This window comes from Gorilla gorilla, chromosome 5, assembly GCF_029281585.2.
Source record: "Gorilla gorilla gorilla isolate KB3781 chromosome 5, NHGRI_mGorGor1-v2.1_pri, whole genome shotgun sequence".
Lineage (NCBI taxonomy): Eukaryota > Metazoa > Chordata > Mammalia > Primates > Hominidae > Gorilla > Gorilla gorilla.
The window spans coordinates 23,890,628-23,911,585 of record NC_073229.2 but is presented as its reverse complement, the minus strand read 5'-3'; the positions used below and the strand labels follow the sequence as shown (position 1 = coordinate 23,911,585).

The window sequence follows — 20,958 nt, the reverse complement described above, 5'->3', positions numbered from 1 at the left end:
TGCACATTGTGCACATGTACCCTAAAACTTAAAGTATAATAATAATAAATAAATTTTAAAAAAAAGACTAAAAAAAAAAGGAATCTCTACCAGTACATCTTTAAGAGTGTTTATAACAAGAGACTTACCAACAAAGATTGACTTACTCTCACTCACTATATTAGTCAGTGTTCTCTTGAGGGACAGACCTAATAGGATATATATATATGTGTGTGTGTGTGTGTGTGTGTGTTTGTACATATACGTGTGTGTATATATATATGTGTGTGTGAGTGTTGTGTGTATATACATATAAAGGGGAGTTTATTTAAGTATTAACTTATATGGTCACAAGGTCCCACAATAGGCTGTCTGCAAGCTGAGGAGCAATGAGAGCCAGTCCAAGTCCCAAAACTGAAGAACTTGGAGCCTGATGTTCAAAGGCAGGAAACATCCAGCATGGGAGAAAGATGTAGGCTGGGAGGCTAGGCCCGTCTCTCCTTTTCAAGTTTTTCTGCCTGCTTTATATTCACTGGAAGCTGATTAGCTTGTGCCCACCAGATTAAGGGTGGATCTGCCTTCCCCAGCCCACTGACTCAAATGTTAATCTCTTTTGGCAACACCTAGGATTAATACTTTGTATCCTTCAATCCAATCAAGTTGACAGTATTAACCATCACACTTACTATAAAAAAAATTTTTTTTTTAGGTTCAGGGGTAAATGTGCAGGTTTGTTATATAGGTAAAAACATAGCTGTTTCATAAAGCAAGCTATTATTATATTTAAAATACAGAAAAAATAACTTTATACTTAATTGCTTCCAATTTGCATTCAGTTTTTTGTTGAGGTTGCTCTCTCATTCCCTGTGCCTGTATAGATGAGCTGAGATATGTTAGTACACTGGAGTTTCCCTATGTTGCTGTTCTCAGAACCTAGGTCATGGGATTTATTTATGTGATTCTGCCTTCTAACCAATTTCCTTCCCTCCCTCCCTCCCTCCCTCTCTCACTCCCTCCATTCCTTCCTTCCTCCCTTCCTCCCTTGTTTCCTTCTTCCTTCTTTCTTTCTAAATATTTAAATAAATAGGGCTCTTGGATGGTGTGCTGGGCTCTGAGCAGAGAAGGTGAGCAGGAGAGCTACTGCCTTACCTGGCCAGGGCTTGATGAGCTGTGCTGCAGGGGTTCTTTGTGCTTTGATAACTGCGTTCATTAGTTGCTGGCGGAGCACAGCTATCTCTCTGTTAGGTGGGAGGTGTTAATGAATCTGAGGAGGTGGGTGTGGCTGAAAAATGCCCTGGGAGTCTGCAGGGCCTTCTCTCTCTCTCACCTCTGAGCCTGCAGCCTCGACAAATCATGCAAGGTAAGGAGGGGAGTGCTAATCACAGGTTTTACTAACCTGTGGCTGAGGCTGTGAAAGCTTGGGAGCAGCTTCTGGTGTTAATTTGCTGTTACTTTGACATGGGCCCCTGCTTTTTTGATACCCAGTTGAGGGAGAAATCCCAAGCTGTATTTCTTACCAGCTCTCCCCCTCAAAACAGCAGAGGTTTCACTCCCTGAGGAGCCCTCCGAAGTGACAGTAGGGTCCGTGAGCAAGTTTCTTTCTCCCTGGAGTTCAACCACAGGAACCTGGCGTGTCCAGGTCAGCGCTTTGGAGATTCTCCTGACCTTTTCCTCAATTCTATGATGGCCCTCACAGATTCAAGCTTCACATTTCTGGTTACAGCAGAAAGATGAGGAGAAGGATGGCATTAGCAAGCCCTACCCCACTTATCAGGAAAACAAAAGCTTTCCCAGGCACTTCTGGCAATCGTTTATGTTTCATTTGCTACCCTTAGCTGTAAGGCAAGCTGTGAAAGTATTCCCTTTTTCCAGTCTTTTCAGAGCAGAGGGATGGGGCAGAGCTGAAAGTGGGTGCTGGTGGACCCGCAGTCATGTGTGCTGGGCATCCCCCCTAGCTGGGCCATCCTGTGAGTATAAAAGTGCTGTCCTAATAATGCTGGCAGCCTTGAGGCAGGTTGTTCATCACCCGCTCAAGCATTTCTAGGACCGGGTCAACTGCACATGTTCTGCATCACAAACCCCATAAAACATGGAAATGTCAGCAGCAACACTTTAATATCTTTCTTTCACTTATTTCTTGAGTAGCATTTATGGAAAGCCAGCGGCGGTGTTGGATGCTGATGTGTTTTCAGGGTGGGAGTGACATGGATGATTCTCATTTGAGATAGCTTGCTCTGGCCCACTTCAGGGAATCCGGGTAATTCAGGATAGGAGAGGAGATGATCAGAAGAGAGAGGATGAGAACCGGGGTTATGGCTGCAGTTATAGACATGGACAGGAGTGACAGGGTTTGAGAAATATTTAGGAGGCAAAATCTGCAGGACTTGTGTTGGGGAGTCTGTGAGGGGTGGAAGGGAGGAAGGTCAAGGTCGACTTCCAGGTGGCTGGCTTATGTGACTATGATGACAGATGCTAGCACTTCCAAATGAGATAAAGAATGCCTGGAATTCCAGAGGGAAAAAAATCAAGTGTGGAAAATGCTAATGGTGGTAGTAGCTTCATTGATAACTCATTGGCACTGGTGCTGTGCAGAGGTGCTGTGTGCCTCCCATTTAATTGTTCAAGCAGCCCTCTGGGCATTGGACTATGGCCATCTCCATTTTTCCCATGAAATAATGGTTGAAAGGATTAAGTAATTTACCCAGGTCACACCTGGAAAGTGCTAGGACCTCAATTTGGACCCAAGCAGCCTCTTCTACTTATAATGCTTACTACCTCCACCAAGGGAGCCTCCACCAAAGAGATGGTGGAGGTATGAATGTGCTTCTGTTTGAACTGATGAGTGTGAATTACCTGAGGGACTTTCAGGTAAACCTGTCCAATAGATAATATGAGTCTGAAGCTTCGGGAGGAGGTTTGGGTTGGACAGGAGATAATTTGGATATCATACACAGGTGGGCAAGCTCACTCAGAAAAAGGTAAATCAAGTCAGCAGTGGACTGAGGTTTAAGCCCTGGGGAAAACAACTTCTAAGGCATCAGTCCAGAAACTAGAGCCCCTGGAGGAGATAAAGACCAAATGAGCAGATAAACAGAAGGAAAATAAGGGGAGTGCAGTGTCACTCAATCCAGGAGAGTTGTGTGTTTCAAGAGGAAAGCATGACCAATGTTATTAAATATAACTAGGAGATGCAGTGAGATAGGAACTTCCCACTGGAGTCAACAGTTGGGGGATACTGGTTGAACTCGGGGAGATTCCAAATTTTAATGGTCCAAAAGTCAAGGAGATGTGAGGAAATGGGTGTAGTCAATTTGGATGAATCTTTAAAGAAATTTGAAGGAGAGGAAAAGAAAATTTCGGTGGTAACTAGAGAGGAATGTGGGTGAGAGGAGGGGTGTTTCGATTTCAGTATTTGTTTCAGGGTTGGAGGGACTGCAACATGTAGCAGGCAGAGAGGGAAGAATCAGTCAAGGAAGAATTCTGAAGATTCAGGAGGGACTGGAGGAGAATCCTAGAGGAGGTAGAAGCATAGAGGACAGGGGCACGGGTGAGGGGCTGAGTAGGAAGGAAAATTCCTCATCTTCCAAGGTTGTCGAGAAAGAGGTGAAGGAGCGTATGACTGCCGTAGGTGGAGAAGTATGAACTAAGCCTCATGCCTGACAATCTCAAGTTATTTAAAGATGTAGGTGGTGAGCAGGTGCTATAGGGTCTTAGGGGGGCAGATGAGTACCCTTATATCTGAAAACATCATCCATATCCTTTAAGACTATGTCTTCCTATGGATTTTGTTTCAGAAAGTCCAGGTAAAATCATCATGCTGATGTGTGATTTTCACATACGTAACATAGTTTCTCTATTGAGAAATGTCTTGCCCCAAATTGTGCAGCTTGTAACGTGTAGAGAGCTATTTCTTAGCCTATACTCTTTCAACTATTTTGTGCTGCATTTTGGTGAAAATAGACAGCCTATTTCATCATTTTGAAGCAACATTTATATAGAATGTCATTTCAGATTTTTGCTCCTATGGGTTTCTGCATTGATGATCAACGTGTTTATTTTTAAGCGTCTCTGTGAAGTGACTAATAATGGCATCTAAGAAAGTAGGACAGTGTTTCCCAGAGTGTGTTCTCTATGAACACCTGTCATGTGAGATTCTCCTTGGGGGAAAAAAGTTCCATCGTCAAACACAGTTGGATCATGCTGTGTTTTGTGTCTCTTCTCATAGAGGCCCAAGGCACATTAATATATAAAAGGCTGTGAGTAGACACGCAGTCAAAAAATGAATCTTGTTTAGCCCAATAATTCCCAAAATTGTTCTACTATAAACACTACCCTACCACATTTTTATTTTATAATACCACTGAATAAAGTGCAGAACTCATTCCAGGAAATGCTGAACTATAGGGGCATATTACCTCTATTCCATACAGCACTGAGGCAGGTGGCTGACAGAACTTGAACAGATTTGTAGTCTATGCGTTGTGATAACTTTATATCCATTTTTTCTTTTTGACACTTAAGATTTTGTGCAAACATTGAAATAACTATTAATTTGGCATTCATATTTAGTAACTTTTCAAAAATAATTGTTGAGTATGTTTTTATATTTATTTTTCAGATATTTATTTGGCTTCTTTTAACCATAAAGCCTATTTATTTTCTTTTTGAATGTGCTTATTGAACTCTTATTTAATACTTTGTATGTGCAAAGCACCATATTGGGATTAGAGTAGTAAGATATGTTCATCCCTTGCCTCCAGAGGATTTGTTGTCCAGAGGGGACAGTCTGAGTAGGAAGGGCTGTGTTCAATGCCAGCCTTTTGAACAAAATGCTTAGAAGCTACTTTGGAGGGAGCGACTGATGGCAAGAATAGTTGAAAGAATCCTCCAGAAAGTGCTATTTGAGGTGGGTCTCAAAAAATGAATAGAAATTGACCCAGGGGAATGGAAATTGTATACATTCTAGAAAAAAAAATAGAAAAGTTCAGTGGAGCATGACATTTTGGAAGCACACTGATGTCTTTGTATGACTTGATAAGAAGTTTAGATGTAATTCTATAAACAGCCAGAAGCCTCTGTAGTAGTATTTTAGGTAGAGTATTAAGATCTGATTTTTTTCTACTTTTTAGATTACTATAGCAGAAGTGTGGAGGATAAACTGGAGGACCGAGATTTTGTTAGGGACATTAGTAAGAGACTCAAGGGGGAAAAAAATCTCACTAACAAATGATAGGATAAATGGATGCTGCATGAGTTTGTATGATTTTTCCCCTCCTTTTTTTCCTCCAAAGGAACTTATGTTTACTTCTATAACTAGAAGTAGTAAAATGTGTGTGTGTGTGTGTGTGTGTGTGTGTATTTGCATAGTAAAATGGGACTCACCTGTAGTGAAGTAACACACTGTGGTCTGAGGACTAACAATATGCCCCAGTGGCTGGCCCTCTGCCATTTGTAGGTCATCTCAGGGATGACAGCTCATGTGATAAAAGGGCTAAATGAAGCCCTTTTTGGTGGGGAAAGAGAGGGCTTGGACTCAGGCAGTGCCCAGTCAGAACCCGAGCTCCACCATGGATAGCAGTGACAGAATCACTGTACCCCACCCCCCATCACATTACTGTTTCCTCACCTGAAAATAGGGACTATACTATTTAGTTTAAACAGCCATTTATGGGTTAAAGGAGATAATGTATAGGAAGCCACTTTTTTATTCTCACAATAAACTGGGAGGCAGGGAAGGTAGAAATAAAACTTATTAAAAACATGGAAACCAATGTTCACAGGGATTAAGTGGTTTACCCCAGGTTGTGGGCAAAGGATCTGAGCAAACATTTCTCAAAAGAAGACACCAAAATGGCCAATTGGCTTACGGAAGAATGCTCAACACCTCTAATCATCAGGGAAATGCAAATTAAAACCACAATGAGGTGCCACCTCATACCTGTTAGAATGGTTACTACCAAAGAGAATGATAACAAGCCTTGGCAAGAATGCAGGGAATAGAGAACCCTATACACTATTAGTGGTAATGTAAATTAAGGCAGCTGTTTTGGAAAGTCGTGTGGTGGTTCCTCACAAAACTAACAATAGAACTAACGTGATTCAGCAATCCCACTTCTGGGTATGTATCTAAAGAAAATTGAAATCAGGATGTTGAAAAGATGTATGTAGTCTCATGTTCATTTTAGCATCACTCACAATAACCAAGATATGAAAGCAACCTAACCAATGGATAAAGAAAATGTGGTATATAGACACAATGGAGTGCTATAACAGCCCTTAGAAGAAGGAAAATTCTGCCATTCTCAACAAGGGTAGAACTGGAGAGCACTATGCTAACTGAAATAAGCCAGGCACAGAAAGATGAATACTGTATGATCTCACTTATATGTGGAATCTGAAAAAGTCAATCTCATAGAAACACAGTAGAAAGGTGTTTACCAGAGGCTGGGGCTTGGGGGCAAGGAATGAGGAAAGAGAAGATGTTGATCAATGGGTACAAAGTCTCAGTTAGACTGAAAGAATAAGTTTTAGTGATCTACTGCACGGCTTGGTGACCACAGTTTAAAATAATGTATTGTGTATTTCAAAATTGCTGAAAGAATAGATTTTTAATGTCTTCACCACAGTTACCTTTCTTTTTTCCATGTACATAGAAAAGAAAGGTAACTATGTAAGGTAATAAACATGTGAATTAGCTGATTGAATCTTTCTACAATGTATACATAGATCAAAACTTCACATTGTATCCCAATAGATTCCCCATAAGTGATTGTCTATTTTTTAAAAAACATCTACACACGCACAAAGAAAATGCTTCCAAAAGCAAATAGGAGGGCATTGCTCTCATGTCTTTTGTCTCCTGGTGGCAAAGACAACCATCACTGAACCTCCCAACAGAAATACCCAGTCTCCTTGTTACATCCATTCTGACAGCTTCATTAGTCACGTAGGGGCTCTGACAACCCACAGGCCAAGTTCTGCCTGGAATTACTTGCCCATAGTTCTAGCTGAAGTGACAGAAACAGTAGGTGGGATTGCCATCCATATTTTGGTGCCAGAGACCTTACCATGTGCTTCCTCAGCCCTGCCCTGTCACCCACATCATGTCTGCAGAGCTGGAGTTTCCCAGTGAAGCTTATGGTCCTTAGGGTAATAGAGTCGCTGATGTCTTTGTCACATCAAGGGTGCCACACAGAACACTTATGAAGGGCCGTGGGTATTGGAATGAGAACACTCAGAACATCCACAAACGCTTCCTCCCTGACTGCCTCCTGTGCTTTCTCCCCTCTCTTTCCTATTCCCCTAATTTGCCTTCACCCTTGCTCCTATTTCTGTTTCTCTCTGTCTTCACACTTGTATCTTATGATGACCTCTTTCACTTATAAGAATTCATAAATGTGGCTCATTTGCACCCACATAATTGAAACTGTACTCCACCAGAAAGCGCTGGTCTGAACTCAGGGAGGATGGACTGTGGGCATTCCCTGGCTTTTCCACATAAATTCTAAGACATTCTTGCAGCATATGAAGCAAGAGGTGAAAAAGGTGGGGGAAAATATTTAATGAAAACAAATGTGCCCACTGCGATACCTTGCTCTTGAGTCTCTAGTCTGAAAAGACAGCATGCAAGTGGAATTAAAGCCCAGTAAAGAAAGGATCCAAATGAACTAAATATTCTTCATCTTTGGCCTCCAGTTACTCCAGAAGCATGTTGTAAGGATTAATGAGGGAATAACTGGAAGCTCTTTGAACTGCTTCGTGATAGTTCCTTCCTAATAAGATGACCCAATTACCAGCCTTATTTTCAATATTGCAACTATGTAGGAAAGCTAAATTCTTATGGTATTCCTTAAGGAAGGATAATCTTCATAAAATGCTACTATAACAGCAGCCAGAGCCAGACAGGTATTACACAACCATAAGACAGGCTATAAATAGCTATACCTCTCTCTTGCTACCCTCTTCACCCTCTTTCTTCTCAGTATCTTGGCCTCTTTTCTGATCTTTTCTCTTCTTTCTTAAGATTTCTATTACTTTCCATCCCGGCCTGTCTGTTTCTGTCTTGCTCTTGCTCTCTTTCTGTCTCTCATGCATACATACACACTGTCCTGTGGATGCACGTCTAGGTGTTAGTGGCAGCAAATGTACTGGAGTCCCACGGCACCAAAGTATGTTAGCAGCAGTGAATCCATATGGATCTACAGCAACCTCAATTCTTGCCTCCTCATAAGGCAGGAGAGACTGGGGCAAGTTTTGGAGCAGGAGTGAAAGTTTATTCAAAAGCTTTAGAACAGGAATGAAAGGAAAGAAAGTACACTTGGAAAAGGGCCAAGTGGGTAACTTGAAAGACAAGTGTACAGTTTGACTTTGACTTAGGGTTTTTGTTTGTTTTTTGGGGACAGAGTCTTGCTTTGTCACCCAGGCTGGAGAGAAGTAGCGCGATCTCAGCTCACTGCAACCTCCACTTCCCAGGTTCAAGTGATTCTCCTGCCTCAGCCTCTCGAGTAGCTGGGATTACAGGCACTTGCCACAACACCCGGCTAATTTTTGTATTTTTAATGGAGATGAGGTTTCACCATGTTGACCAGGCTGGTCTCAAACTCCTTACCTCAAATAATCCACCTGAAAGTGCTGAGATGACAGGCATGAGCCACCGCACCTGACTGACTTCAGGTTTTACCTGTTGGCATACTTCTGGGGTCTTGCGTCCCTACTCCTGTGATTCTTCCCTTAAGTGGTCTGTCTGCGTGTGCAGTGGCCTGCTAGTGCTTAGAAGGGGAGCATGCACAGTGCGTTTACGAGTGTTGTACTCGTGGCCACTTGAGGCATTTTTTCCTTACCAGTTGAGTGTCCCTAGAGGAAGGCCACATACTGGTTAAATTCCGCCATTTTGACTCTTAGTGCGCATGCCTGAGCCCACTCACCCAACTGCTGAGGTTTTATTGGGAAGCTGCTGATCACCAGTTTCAGGTATTTCTGTTTATTGGGAGACTGCCCTTCTCTAGCACTGGCTGGGACCAGTTATTATTTTAGAAAGACAGTTTAACAATTATCTGACCGTCACCTGATGGTCGCCTGCCATTCCTGGTGTGTGTGTAGTGGGGGAAGCCCTCTCCTCCCCTACTCATGCCTGACTAGGTACCTACTGTAGCATAGGTATTTACTCATTTGTTAGAGAAGTAATGGGAGTTACCCTTGGGAGGTGGGTCTGACCGTTTTTGTGTCTGTTCATGAGCATTTCTTTAGCCTTCAGGAAGCTGGGGCTGGATGTTCTAAATGTGCTGCCCATCTCTGGCTAAAGCCTAGCTTAGCCATTGGGATGCTCCTTCTCTGCACTGTTGGAGGTTTTGCTTTGGCTTCTTCAACTTCCTTGTCTATTTCCTTTCCAATTCTGTTTACAAACCTCTATAACATCTTGTCCCATGTCTGGTTCAATGAATTTCTGATGCAGAAACCTCTGCTGTGTCCAGCACTTTGTGACACCCCATAGGGGGTTTAAGAGGAATGAAAGACCCCATCTCTGTCTTTTTTCTTTTTGAGTTGGAGTCTCGCTCTGGTGCCCATGCTGGAGTGCAGTGGCGTGATCTCAGCTCACTGCAACCTCTGCCTCCCAGGTTCAAGTGATTCTCTTGCCTCAGCCTCCTGAGTAGCTGGGATTACAGGTGCCCGCCACCACGCCTAGCTAATTTATTTTTTGTATTTTTAGTAGAAAAGGGATTTCACCATGTTGGCCAGGCTGGTTTCAAACTCTTGACCATCTCTGTCTTTAAAGAGCTTACTGTAGTTGGAGTGAGAGGAATTCCACAAACAATGAACACAGTCAGAGAGTATATAATCAAGAGCTATACTGATACAGTTGCCTTCCAGAAATGTGTGACACGACTGGCAGAAGTGACTCTGGGCAGTCAAGAGCAAGAGGATCAGCTAGAGTCTAAGGGTAAATCTCAGAAAAGGGCAGGGAGGTCTTGAGATGACTCTTGAGGAATTGGGAGCATTCCAAGAGGGCTACGAAGTATGTACCCTCCATGCAAGGAGGACGGCATTCTTGGTAGTCCAGGAGCTTATTGTTCTGCTGATGCACACAAGCTTCTAGTGAGAAGGAAATATTTCCCTGCATCAAGTGTCTGGCTGCATTTGGAGTTTGGACACCACTCAGTTTCAAGGCTCTGGAGTTGTAAGAAGCTTGCAGCGGCAGGAAAGGCCCATGAGGCAGGCCCATGAGGAATGTGCTCCCCTCATGGAATCAGTCTGCTGTTATTGCTTGGTTAGTGCCCAGGGTGGACAGGGGCCTTTTGTATTAAAGCAATTAATTTTACAAAAAGCGGAAGAAACCCTTATGTTTCTGTGACTAAAATGACGGAAATGAAGTAGTGGAGACAGCTGCAGTGGCATTTTCCATCAAACAGCTTTTCTATTTGTGCAACATATTTCTAAGTGATAGAAAATGACACACTCTCTCCATTACTTCACTTCCATCATTTCCATCATTTCAACCTTTTCTAACTTTCATATTTGTGAAACAAATTGCTTTAAACATGTCAAAGACATTTGAGTGGAGTGTTAGCCAAATTTTAAAAATAAAGATGATTCATAAAGACAGCGCTTGTGTTTATAGCCATCAAGACAAAATTTCAGGGAAAAAAATCACAGTCCTAATTACTGAAGGCGCATGCATAAGGTAATCATATTTGGAAGTTAGAAACAAATCTCTTTTTGCTCTCTGCCTCTTTTCCCTTAGATTTATATGGGTTGGTAAACCTGGCCTTGTGGAGCTCAATCATCCTTGCTTCAGTGATTCACTAAGTAACCCCTTGCGAGTTGATTTCTCCAGCCTCTGGATTTATTTGCATTGTTACGCAATGGGTGGAACACCTCACTGCTGTTCTGCTCCTCAACAGTTAGTTCTATCTTCTCTTACAGCTGATGCTTCTTGAGGGGAAAGGCCACCTTGTGTCTTTTGTTAGAGATAGGATGTTGCCAAGGGTAGGGCAACCAGGAGGGTATCCATTAGCATGTAACTTTGAAGAATCAAGATTGGTGCTCCAAACAAAGTTCGTTCAAAAATGTTTCTCTTAAGAAACTTAAAAACCTACATCGCTGATGGAAAAAAAAAGGAAGGACATGAATATACAGGATAATTGTACAAAAATTGGGTACATGTATTGTTGTTGTTTAAAAGTTTTTTTAAAATTTTGAAACAAACTCCACTTTACAGAAAATTTACGAGACAAACCATACAAAGAACTGTTTTTTCCCAGAACCATTATTAGAGTTGTCAATCTGATGTCTCGTCATCCCTGAATACTTTAGTGTGTACTACCTATGAGCAAAGACATTCTTCTGTGCAACCATCAAAATAAGGAAATTAACACTGATATTTGATAGTAGTCTAATCTTTAGAACACATTTGAGTTTTTCTACTTGTTCAGTAATGTACCTTATAGCAACGGAAGCTAGTCCAGGATCACATGTTATATTTAGATGTCATGTCTCATGTCTTTAGTTTTCTTTAATTTGGAACAGATTCATAATCTTGCTTTGACTTTCATGATTTGACACTTTTGAACATTACAAGGCAGTAATTTTTAGAATGCCCCTCCATTTGGATTTGACTGATGTTTCCTCACTTGATGTTAAAATCAAGTCACGTATCTTTCACAGGAAGATTGCAGAAATGATGCTGTGTTCTTCTTGGTGCCTCCTACCTGGTTGCACATAACTTTTACAGATCCCATTACCGATGATGTAAACTTAACCACTCGATTAAGGTGGTGGCAAAGGTTGAGTGCCCAGGAAGTAGACTGTGAAATTAGCATGCAAGCTCTTGATTAGGGAGTGCTATTGGGATCAACTCCTGTGGAAGGAAGCAGTATTAGGTAGTGGGGGAGTCAGGCTGCAATGCACTCACACCAAAGGCCTCAGCTGACCCTCTGTGAAACTCTGGAGCTGAGATAGCTCTTCATAGTGCTCCTGAGATGAGGACAAAGGGATGGGGCTTTGTTCCTCCATAGTGATAAGTCACTGGATGTGAGCCACCCCTGGAATGAGGTGTAACCCTGGGTGAGGCAGTTTTCTTCTGCTAAGGCAACTCCCAAGGAGGGCTGAAACACCAAGGACTATTTTCTGTCATCACTCCCAGCAGCTGAGGATAAGCCTGTCTGTCATTTCCGAAGGTGTCTTGGGCAGAATATCTCAGAGCCCAACACAGAGGGGACTGTGGGGTTACCCCTGCAAAGTTACTCTTTGTTCCTTTTATAGTTAATAAGTACTTTATAGGAAATTATCTTGAGACTATAAAATCCCATTTATTACCAAAATTATTATTGATAGAATGATTGATTAATACCAGGATGAATCCTGATTTTCTCTTTTAATTAAATAGGTTACTTAAATCTTTTATTATCATTAAATAACTTAATGTTCAAACAGCCTCGATTTTGCCAGTTGGACTGTTCCAACTTGTTTCAGTATCCTTACTTCCTCATTATCTGTTACAGTAAGATGTTTCAGGCCCATTTTGAGTTTTCCCTGCACCTACCCTCAAAATAACCATTTATCTAAGGAGAACCATTTCTCCAAAGAACTCTGCTTCATTTTAATAGAAAGTAGTATTTAGAAACCAAGATCTAGGTCCTAGGTGTGCTCATTAGTATTTTACCTCCTTTCAGTATTTCCCAATTCAACCTAGGTATATCTCACTTACCATTCTTTTCACCTCTCTGTCATACCTATGGTGACCCCTGATTCATGACTCTTGTCCTCCATACTTTCTTTTTTTTTTTTTTTTTGAGATGGAGTCTCACTCTGTCGCCCAGGCTGGAGTGCACTGGCATGATCTCGGCTCACTGCAAGCCCTGCCTCCCGGGTTCACGCCATTTTCCTGCCTCAGCCTCCCAGGTAGCTGGGGACTACAGGTGCCCGCCACCAGGCCTGGCTAATTTATTGTATTTTTAGTAGAGGCGGGGTTTCACCAAGTTCGCCAGGATGGTCTCGATCTCCTGACCTCGTGATCCGCCCGCCTTGGCCTCCCAAGGTGCTAGGATTACAGGCATGAGCCACCGAGCCCGGCCGTCCTCCATACATTTTTTATCTTTGAGCTTGTCATTTACTGAGTCTTCACAACGTGCCAACAGTGTGCTTTGTGTTTGCATTAGTTTCATGTTGCTGTTGTAACAAAATATCATAATCTTAGTGGCTTAAAACAACAAACATTTATTATTTTGATATAAGGTATAATGATATATAAAAGGTGTAATGACATCTTAACTGAGCTCCTCCTACCTAGTGTCGTCCCTTAGGGAGGAATCAGTGGAATTCAGATCCTGATTATTCTGGCTCTAAATGGTCCAGAATAATCAGGATCTGATGGCTGGTCCTGGTATACCTGGTCTGACACTGGGCCTGGGATCTGGAAAGGTCTTAGAGGAAATTACATTGAGACTGTAAAATCCCCTGAGGAAGAAGACAAGGTCTTCAGAATGTGAAGTAAAGAGCATGCCCTCTCCGAATTTTATGCAATGAGTGAAATTCTATTATGGCAATTTATTCATTTAAGATGTGAAGGAATTATTTTCTACAAAGTGTAAATATGGAGGTAAGAAGAAGTATTAGCACTCTTCTTAGACATTAACATTTTAGCAAAATGAATTTATTAGACTCTTGCCATTAACTGTTAGCTGAGACCAGTTCCCTTAGAACGAGTTGCCAAATGACCGTTTTCATGGGGAGCCATGCGATGTTCAATGACTAGGTGCTGCCAGGGAAGGCTGGCCCAGCTGAGTCCCAAAGTGAGGATTCTCCAGCCACTCCGCAAACAGTATGAAACTCCAGGGTACATGCTTAAAGCACTCTGGAATTTAAGTAGTGGCAGATGTTTTAGAAGAAATTCCACTGCGCCACTTTCCAAAGCACTGGAATTAGGTGTTATTTATGGAAGGCAATATTGTACCCCTTCAAGCCCACAAATAAAGAGGTACTCAGCAGTGACCTTTATTAAAGGCAAATCAGTGGGGAACACATGACCAGAGGAAATGAGAGAAGATTGGAATATATTCTAAGGCCTTAAAAAGATGTCAAGAACAATTGTGTTCCCCCACAAGGCATCCTTAGGCAAGGATGGTCCAACCTCAATACGGTTTCTTTACATCCCTGTGTTTCAGCTACATCCATGGTCTCTTGTATTGTTTATCTATGTCACTTGCAAAAAACTAGGCTTGAATACAGTTTTTTAAAAGTGATGCTTTTAAATATAAGCAGTAATCAACTTATGAAGGAACAATGAACATCTATAGTAAGCAAATAAACATCCACACATAAATATACATATGAATAAACAAAATGCAAATGTGTGTCATTCTTTCTGCCAGTCCTTTGAGTTCCATATTTGTTGTCATGTAGTTAATAAAGTCGTTGACTTCCCCCACAGTCTACTACTCTTGCTCTGTTATTCTCATGTGGCATTAGTATTATGAATTAAATTACAGTCTAAACTTGCATATTTAATTATAAACCCATTGAGCACAGGAAATGTATCATATCTCAGCACATTCACCACCCTGTCTCCTCCAGATTAAGTGGTATCACTCTGCTCATCATAAGCACTAGTAAACATCTGTTTAAATAAATGTTTATTGAGTATGTATTGTAAATATCCACTTGTAGGTTAATATTAGATGGACTGTACCATACTCCTTAGAATGTTTTCTATGTTGATTTTTGTTTCTCCAATAATTGCTTTAATCTCTGGCAATGCAAACTCATTTAACACTTGCTTTTATATATTGCATTCATATATACTCCAAAGACAAACAAATGCTTTATCAGAATTACCAGTGATTTATTCTCATTATTGTTGCCATTCAATTATTAACAGGAATTGACTGTTTTAGCAAAAATGTCATCAGTTGGCCTGTTTTGTTTGGAAGATATTCAGCTAAACTTTTTATTTTTGTTGGCTAATGACACTTTATTTTTTAAGTCAGTTGCCATGATTTTAACGAAATGAGCCTTTCTTGTAAAACCTAGAAGCCTCATTCTGCTCATATAATGGATGGAACACAAGCAAATGAGCAAATGGTGCTTTGGCTCCATAGACCTGCCATTTGCTGGGGGAAATTCAGTTGTTGTAGGAGATTCTTTACAGCATGTGTTCTGAGCTGACTGAGAACATGAAAGAGATGGGTCTCGAAGATGCTAACTGCAGTGCCTCTGGTCAGTGACCTTCATGTTCAGTGCAAAGTGTGCCTCCCCACCAAGTCCCTCTCCACCCCTTGGGCTTCCAGACCCCAGCACGAGGGGTCAGAAACCCAAGAAATATGGAAACATTCTTTGTCAGTTGAAAGAATTGCATAACAGTTGGGGTCAGATGGGGCAAAAAGCTGGGTATGCAGTTTGGTTTATAACTGTGAAATCCGGCAAACTACAATAAATTAGACATTGTGACACCAACATCCTATTTCTCTGTCTCACATCTCTAGATCTTAAAGAGTTTAACCTTCATGGATTGATAGAATAACACAGTCTTGTTTAAACTCATGCCAAGGAAGGGCTGGAAACTGCCCTAGAAACAATGGTCATGTAGATGAACTTTGTGCTTCTGGTGGCCACATTTTTTATACCATGCCCCCTGAGCAAGTTTCCCTATTTCCAACCTCCACTTTCCTCCCTATTTCCAACACCCAGTTCCAGCTTTTAGGAAAGGTACATAGTGCAGTAAATTTAAGCAAACACATTGCCTTTCCCAGGGATATAAACATTTCAGCATCATCTCTAATTTCTCTTCTGTTGGTAGGATTTTCGTTACCAACAAGCAAAGGGGGAATATTGAGAGGTCAAGAGATCTTCATAGCAATCCTGATTGCTGTCCTGCAGTCTTCACAGAACAACCAAAGTGATTTTTTAAAAGAACTTAAAGCAGACCATGCCTCTTTTCTAGTGACTGCTTTTCTCAATCAGAATAAGATCCAAAGTCCTACAAAGCCCTGCTTGATCTGGCTCTCTCTGACATCATCTTCCATGGTTTCCCCTGCTCCAGGAACTTTCTCGTCTCCCACAATTCCCCTGCTCAGGCACTGTCACCTCCCACAATTCCCTCTGCTCCAGGCGTCTTATCTCCCCCAATTCCCTCTGTTCAGGCACCTCATCTCCCACAATTCCCTCTGTCCCAGGCATCTTATCTCCCACAGTTCCCTCTGCTCAGGCACCTCATCTCCCACAATTCCCTCTGCCCCGGGCATCATACCTCCCCCAATTCCCCTGCTCAGATACCTCACCTCCCACAGTTCCTCTGCTTCAGGCACATTGGCCTCCTCAAGCATGCCAAGTACCACCTCCCACAGGGTCTTTGCACTGATGACACCTGTCCCCTGATATTTGCACTGCTCATTCCCTCACTTTTCTCAAGTCTCCTCTCAAATGTCTCCTCTTGCCACTGTCTCTAAAATAGCACCCCCAGCTCTGCCCCTCTCTGTCCTCTTAAGCTGCTCTAGTCATTTTTTCATAGCACTTGTCTCCGTTTGACATATCATGTATTTATTTGTTTATTGTCCGTATACTCCCACTAGACTATACACTCCATGAATCTTTATGTGTTGACACTGCTGTATTCTCAGTACCTAGAACAGTGCCTGGCACTTAAATGGTGCTTAATAAACTGTTGACGAAAAAAATCCTGAATCATGCCACAGCAACAATTACTTGTTAATTGAAAAATCACAAATCTATACATTTGGAAAGGAGTCTTTATTTCTTATAAAAGGTTCCAGCCTGCAGAGTGACTATCCGGACAGGCTGAGAAGCACAGCCTCTGGCAGAGGCTGAAAGGTGGTGGGCACTTCAAGGGAAAGGAAGATGGAACAGGAATTTATGCTGAGCTGGTTGGCCAAATACACATATTCCACAGGTTACAGGAGGAGCGATGAACATTTATGAAGAGGGTCTTAATGTATGCATACTGAATAAACATGCATGTTATGTGTGACCCATGTTCGCTTTGGGGTGAGACTTAACATTTATATGTGCTTCAGTTAGGCCCTATACATCAAAAGGTGAAGCAGGGACAGGAATGCATTGAAGTGTGCAGCTTCGGTAAATCGTCCAGAACCAGTCCATGGTTGATAGTCTCTTACCAGGAGAAAGATGCTGAAATCAGTCTCTTACGCAATCAAAGCTGTAGTTGTGGCTGGTGGAATGTGAGTTAGTTAGTCCGCATCTGGTGATGGATGAACTGTAGTTGTTCCAACATTGCTCATCTTGAGACCAGGGCTTGTTTAGCTGCTAGACAAAAAGAAAAACTTTGTGGCAGTTAGAACATAGTTTATTCTTTAAATGCAGGGGTTCATGACTTAATCCTTGCCTGGTGTGGCCTTGGGTCTTGTTTATAATTAGATATTTTATTGCCACAGTGTCAGTCTTATGATCTCTATTTTAACATTGATTCTGTTCAATTTTGTCTAAACAGCAAAAGGAAAGGGAATATAGTGAGGTGTGTACCACCTCCCATCCCATCATGGCTGCGGCTCAGTTTTTAAGGTTTCTCTGGGGTCCCCTTAGCCAAGAAAGAGTCTGTACAGTTGGTTGGGAGTGGGGTGGGGATAAGATTTTACTTTTAGTTCTCACACCTTATTCACTACCTGTGTGGTTATGCTCAGAAATAAAAATAAAATAAGTTTAGTAAGATTTCTTTGCTGTTATAGCCATCAGACACCATGTAATACGGAGAATAATAATTTGTTCAGTTTATGAAATGCCCTTCACACACACTATTGTTTAATCCTCATCTTCTGGAATGCCAATTTTACAGATGGAAAATGCACTGAGAGGGTTCATTAGCCTCCCCAGTCACAGCTCTGGACCAAGCCAACCTGGGTTCAAATGATTGTTCTGCATCCTGATAGCTATGTAGCCTAGAGCTAGTTACTTAAGTTACCTGAGCCTCAGTTTTCCTATATATAAAATGGACATAACCCTTAAAGGTGATAGAGCAAATAGAAACTGCTCTAGATTTGTAAGCAGTGGGAGCTTACTGGAGGCAATTGGGTACACAAGCGAGTGAATGACTAAGAAGCCAAACAAGCGACATGGTGAGGCAACCCAGGAATTAGGAACAGTAGAAAACTGCCACCACACCAGGAGCTGGAGGCACACGGAGGAGGAGGTCCCATCAGAACCCAGAAGGCATCAGCAGGTGCTGGAGCCATGGAGGAGACTCAGACTCTCACCTCAAGACAGAGAGAGCACAGGAGACACACCCTGACATCTCCCCTCCTCCTGCTTCCAATCCTCTCTTTGGCCGAACCTACCTGGAAGTCAGAGAGCAGAGGAGCGTGGGAACATGGCTTCCTGTGGAACCTGACAGAAGATTCTAGGGGTGCAGGCAATAGGTCTGAGAACAGCCAGTCTGTCAATAGGTGGAGTTGCTGAGACAGACTATAAGTGGTTGTTATTCCCGAATGGACAACAGGAAACACAAGTCCAGACTCTCTGACTCCTGTTCCTCCTGGTCCTTCGGAATTGAATGGGCAACGTGAACAAATCTGCAGTGTAATGTTATGCTCTGTAACCAACTTTGTCTACATTGTAGAACATTTTCTGCTGGTTATTTTTTCTTAAAGACTAAAAATATCCTGTCTTCTCTTAAATGAGGCAACACACATGTGGGTTAGGGAATTTCTAGAAAACTAGCTTCCTGGAGTAAATTTGTATCGCAGTTAACAACACCAGGTCCTAACTTTTGGAGCAAACTCCTCATAAAGCAGCATGTTCTCCCATGCTTGAAGCTTAGTCTGGAATCTTTGGGTTAGAGGGAATGACTGTTTGGTTCATGGCTGTATCTCACTTAAAACAGTGCCTAGGGCCAGGCACAGTGGCTCAAGCCTGTAATCCCAGCACACTGGGAGGCCAAGGCGGGTGGATCTCTTGAGGTCAGGAGTTCAAGACCAGCCTGGCTAACATGGCAAAATTCCCTATCTACTAAAAGTACAAAAATTAGTGGGTGTGGTGGCCCACACCAGTAGTCCCAGCTACTTGGGAGGCTGAGGCAGGAGAATCGCTTGAACCTGGAAGGTGGAGGTTACAATGAGCTGAGATGGCACCCCTGCACTCCAGCCTGGGCAACAGAGCAAGACTCCGTCTCCAAACAAAACGAAACAAAAACAAACAAAAAAATTAAAAAAATGGTGCCTGGCACCTTGTAGGCACTGAAAAACTCTTTGAAGAATGAACAAAACCTGGGGTCGCCTGTGGCTCTGCCCCCCTACTTAATGCCAACATCAAATACCTGTTGCGTCTACTTCCTGCTTCCGCTGGCACCCCTCCACTTACCTTCCCCTGAGGGTCAGTCAAAGACACCATCATGCCTCCCTTGAGCACTTCAGCACCCTCTGACTGGTTTCCTTGCTCCACTCTTGTCCCTCTCAAACCATTTTCCATCTTGCAGACAGACTGATCTTTCTAAAATGTAATCTCACCAGATCACTTAAGCTTTTCAATGGCTCCTGCCCCATCTCCATCCCCTCCCTAGGACACACTCTACATACCTTTGCACAGCGTTGGAGGTCCCTTTGCTTTTTACCCTCCCTGGGTCAAATGCTTCTTCTGCCACAGGTATCCTGAGTTTCCTGCCATTCCCTTTATGCACCATCCTTTCCTTATTCCCTCAGTTGGTTACTCCCCCAGCTGGGAAGACTCTTCTCTACCTTTTCCACCTTTAAGATTGTATCCCAAAACCACATTCTCTGAGGAATCTTCTTCAACTTCCACAGACACTGTTAGCCACTTCCTCCTCTGGGTTTCCACACTGTGTTCCTCGTGACCAGTAGTCCCAGGAAGAGGCTGGCATGCTGTAGGAATGTTTAAAACGCATGCACATTTCGTTGAAGGGGATTCACAGTCCTCTTTCTCAGAAATAAGCCATTCTTAGGGAGAAATTCTCCTATCTCAATGCTGTTCGTATTTTCTCTGAAGTTCATGTTATGTTCTTACTTCCTGTGAATGCCACTGGCATCATCCTGAGACAGGGTGTCCTCACGTTCACATTCCCGCCTTGGTTAGCCATCTAAGTGGTGCACTTCTTAAAGCCAGGGACCAGGTAGTCAGCATCAGGTGACAGCCTTATGATTTCTTTCTGATTCACTCAAAAAACCTAGCACGATGCTGGTTTCATGTATATCTCACAAAATTACACCTTACATTTACTCCAAAAGAGGTTTTAAGTGATGTAGGAAGCACTGAAAGAAAAGTGAAATAAAATCAAGGTAGAAAAGACACCTTAACAAGTACCTAGCTTCCATTTGCCAAATATTTATTGAGCACCTACTACGTTCCAAACATCATGCAAGCTGCTGGGTATACAAAGTTAAACAAAACTCCATCTCTGTCTTCACAAAGCTTCCCCCCAACCCTTCCTAAGTTTGCCTGAGCTAGAATAAACATGGCCAGGAAGGTCTCTTTTCTTTAGGAAACATCTGGAAATATGTATGTAATCTGCCAACAGCAACTTAGCAATGGAAAGGGCAGATTTCTACAGTCCTCAAAGAGATGATTTGCTTTTGAATACTTGTGTTTCTCTCCTCTTAGTTGCTATCATCCATGATTTCTGTGCCTTTTTGATTGTTTCTTTTTTGGTGGTGGCATTTTGTTTTTGTAGTTGGTAACCTGGTATTTCTAAGAGTTATTCGGTGACTTATTCCCCCTTGGTCTCAGCACACTCCCTTTCCATCCTAAGACTGTTAGCACAAGTTTTGCTTCCTTTTCCAAAGCAACTGTATTCACACTTCCAGCACTGCCACATACATCATGCTGTTACCTTCATACTTCAAGGGCCCATTTGGAAATAGATTGATTATTTTGAACATGAAAGGTGCGCCTTGGGAAAAACAAATGAATCAAATGGAAAAATGAATTAACATCATGAAATTTACCTTCTCAGCTGAAGACATGATAGATTCCTGTGTTCCTTAGAGACAGTCCTCTTATAAGAAT

The 20,958-nt window shown here is 42.3% G+C and overlaps 1 protein-coding gene across 2 annotated transcripts in view; it reads left to right on the top strand.

Moving 5' to 3' along the window:
• Window positions 1-20,958, top strand: part of F13A1 (coagulation factor XIII A chain) — a 176,464-nt gene that overhangs the window by 25,849 nt on the left and 129,657 nt on the right. The window contains exon 1 of one of the 2 annotated variants that reach the window (XM_063707306.1): window positions 8,887-8,949. The exons of the other annotated variant lie outside the window; for it this stretch is intronic. The gene's annotated coding sequence lies outside the window, so the exon portion shown is untranslated. Of the gene's footprint in view, window positions 1-8,886; window positions 8,950-20,958 lie in introns of those variants that run through there. 2 annotated transcript variants of the gene reach the window in all.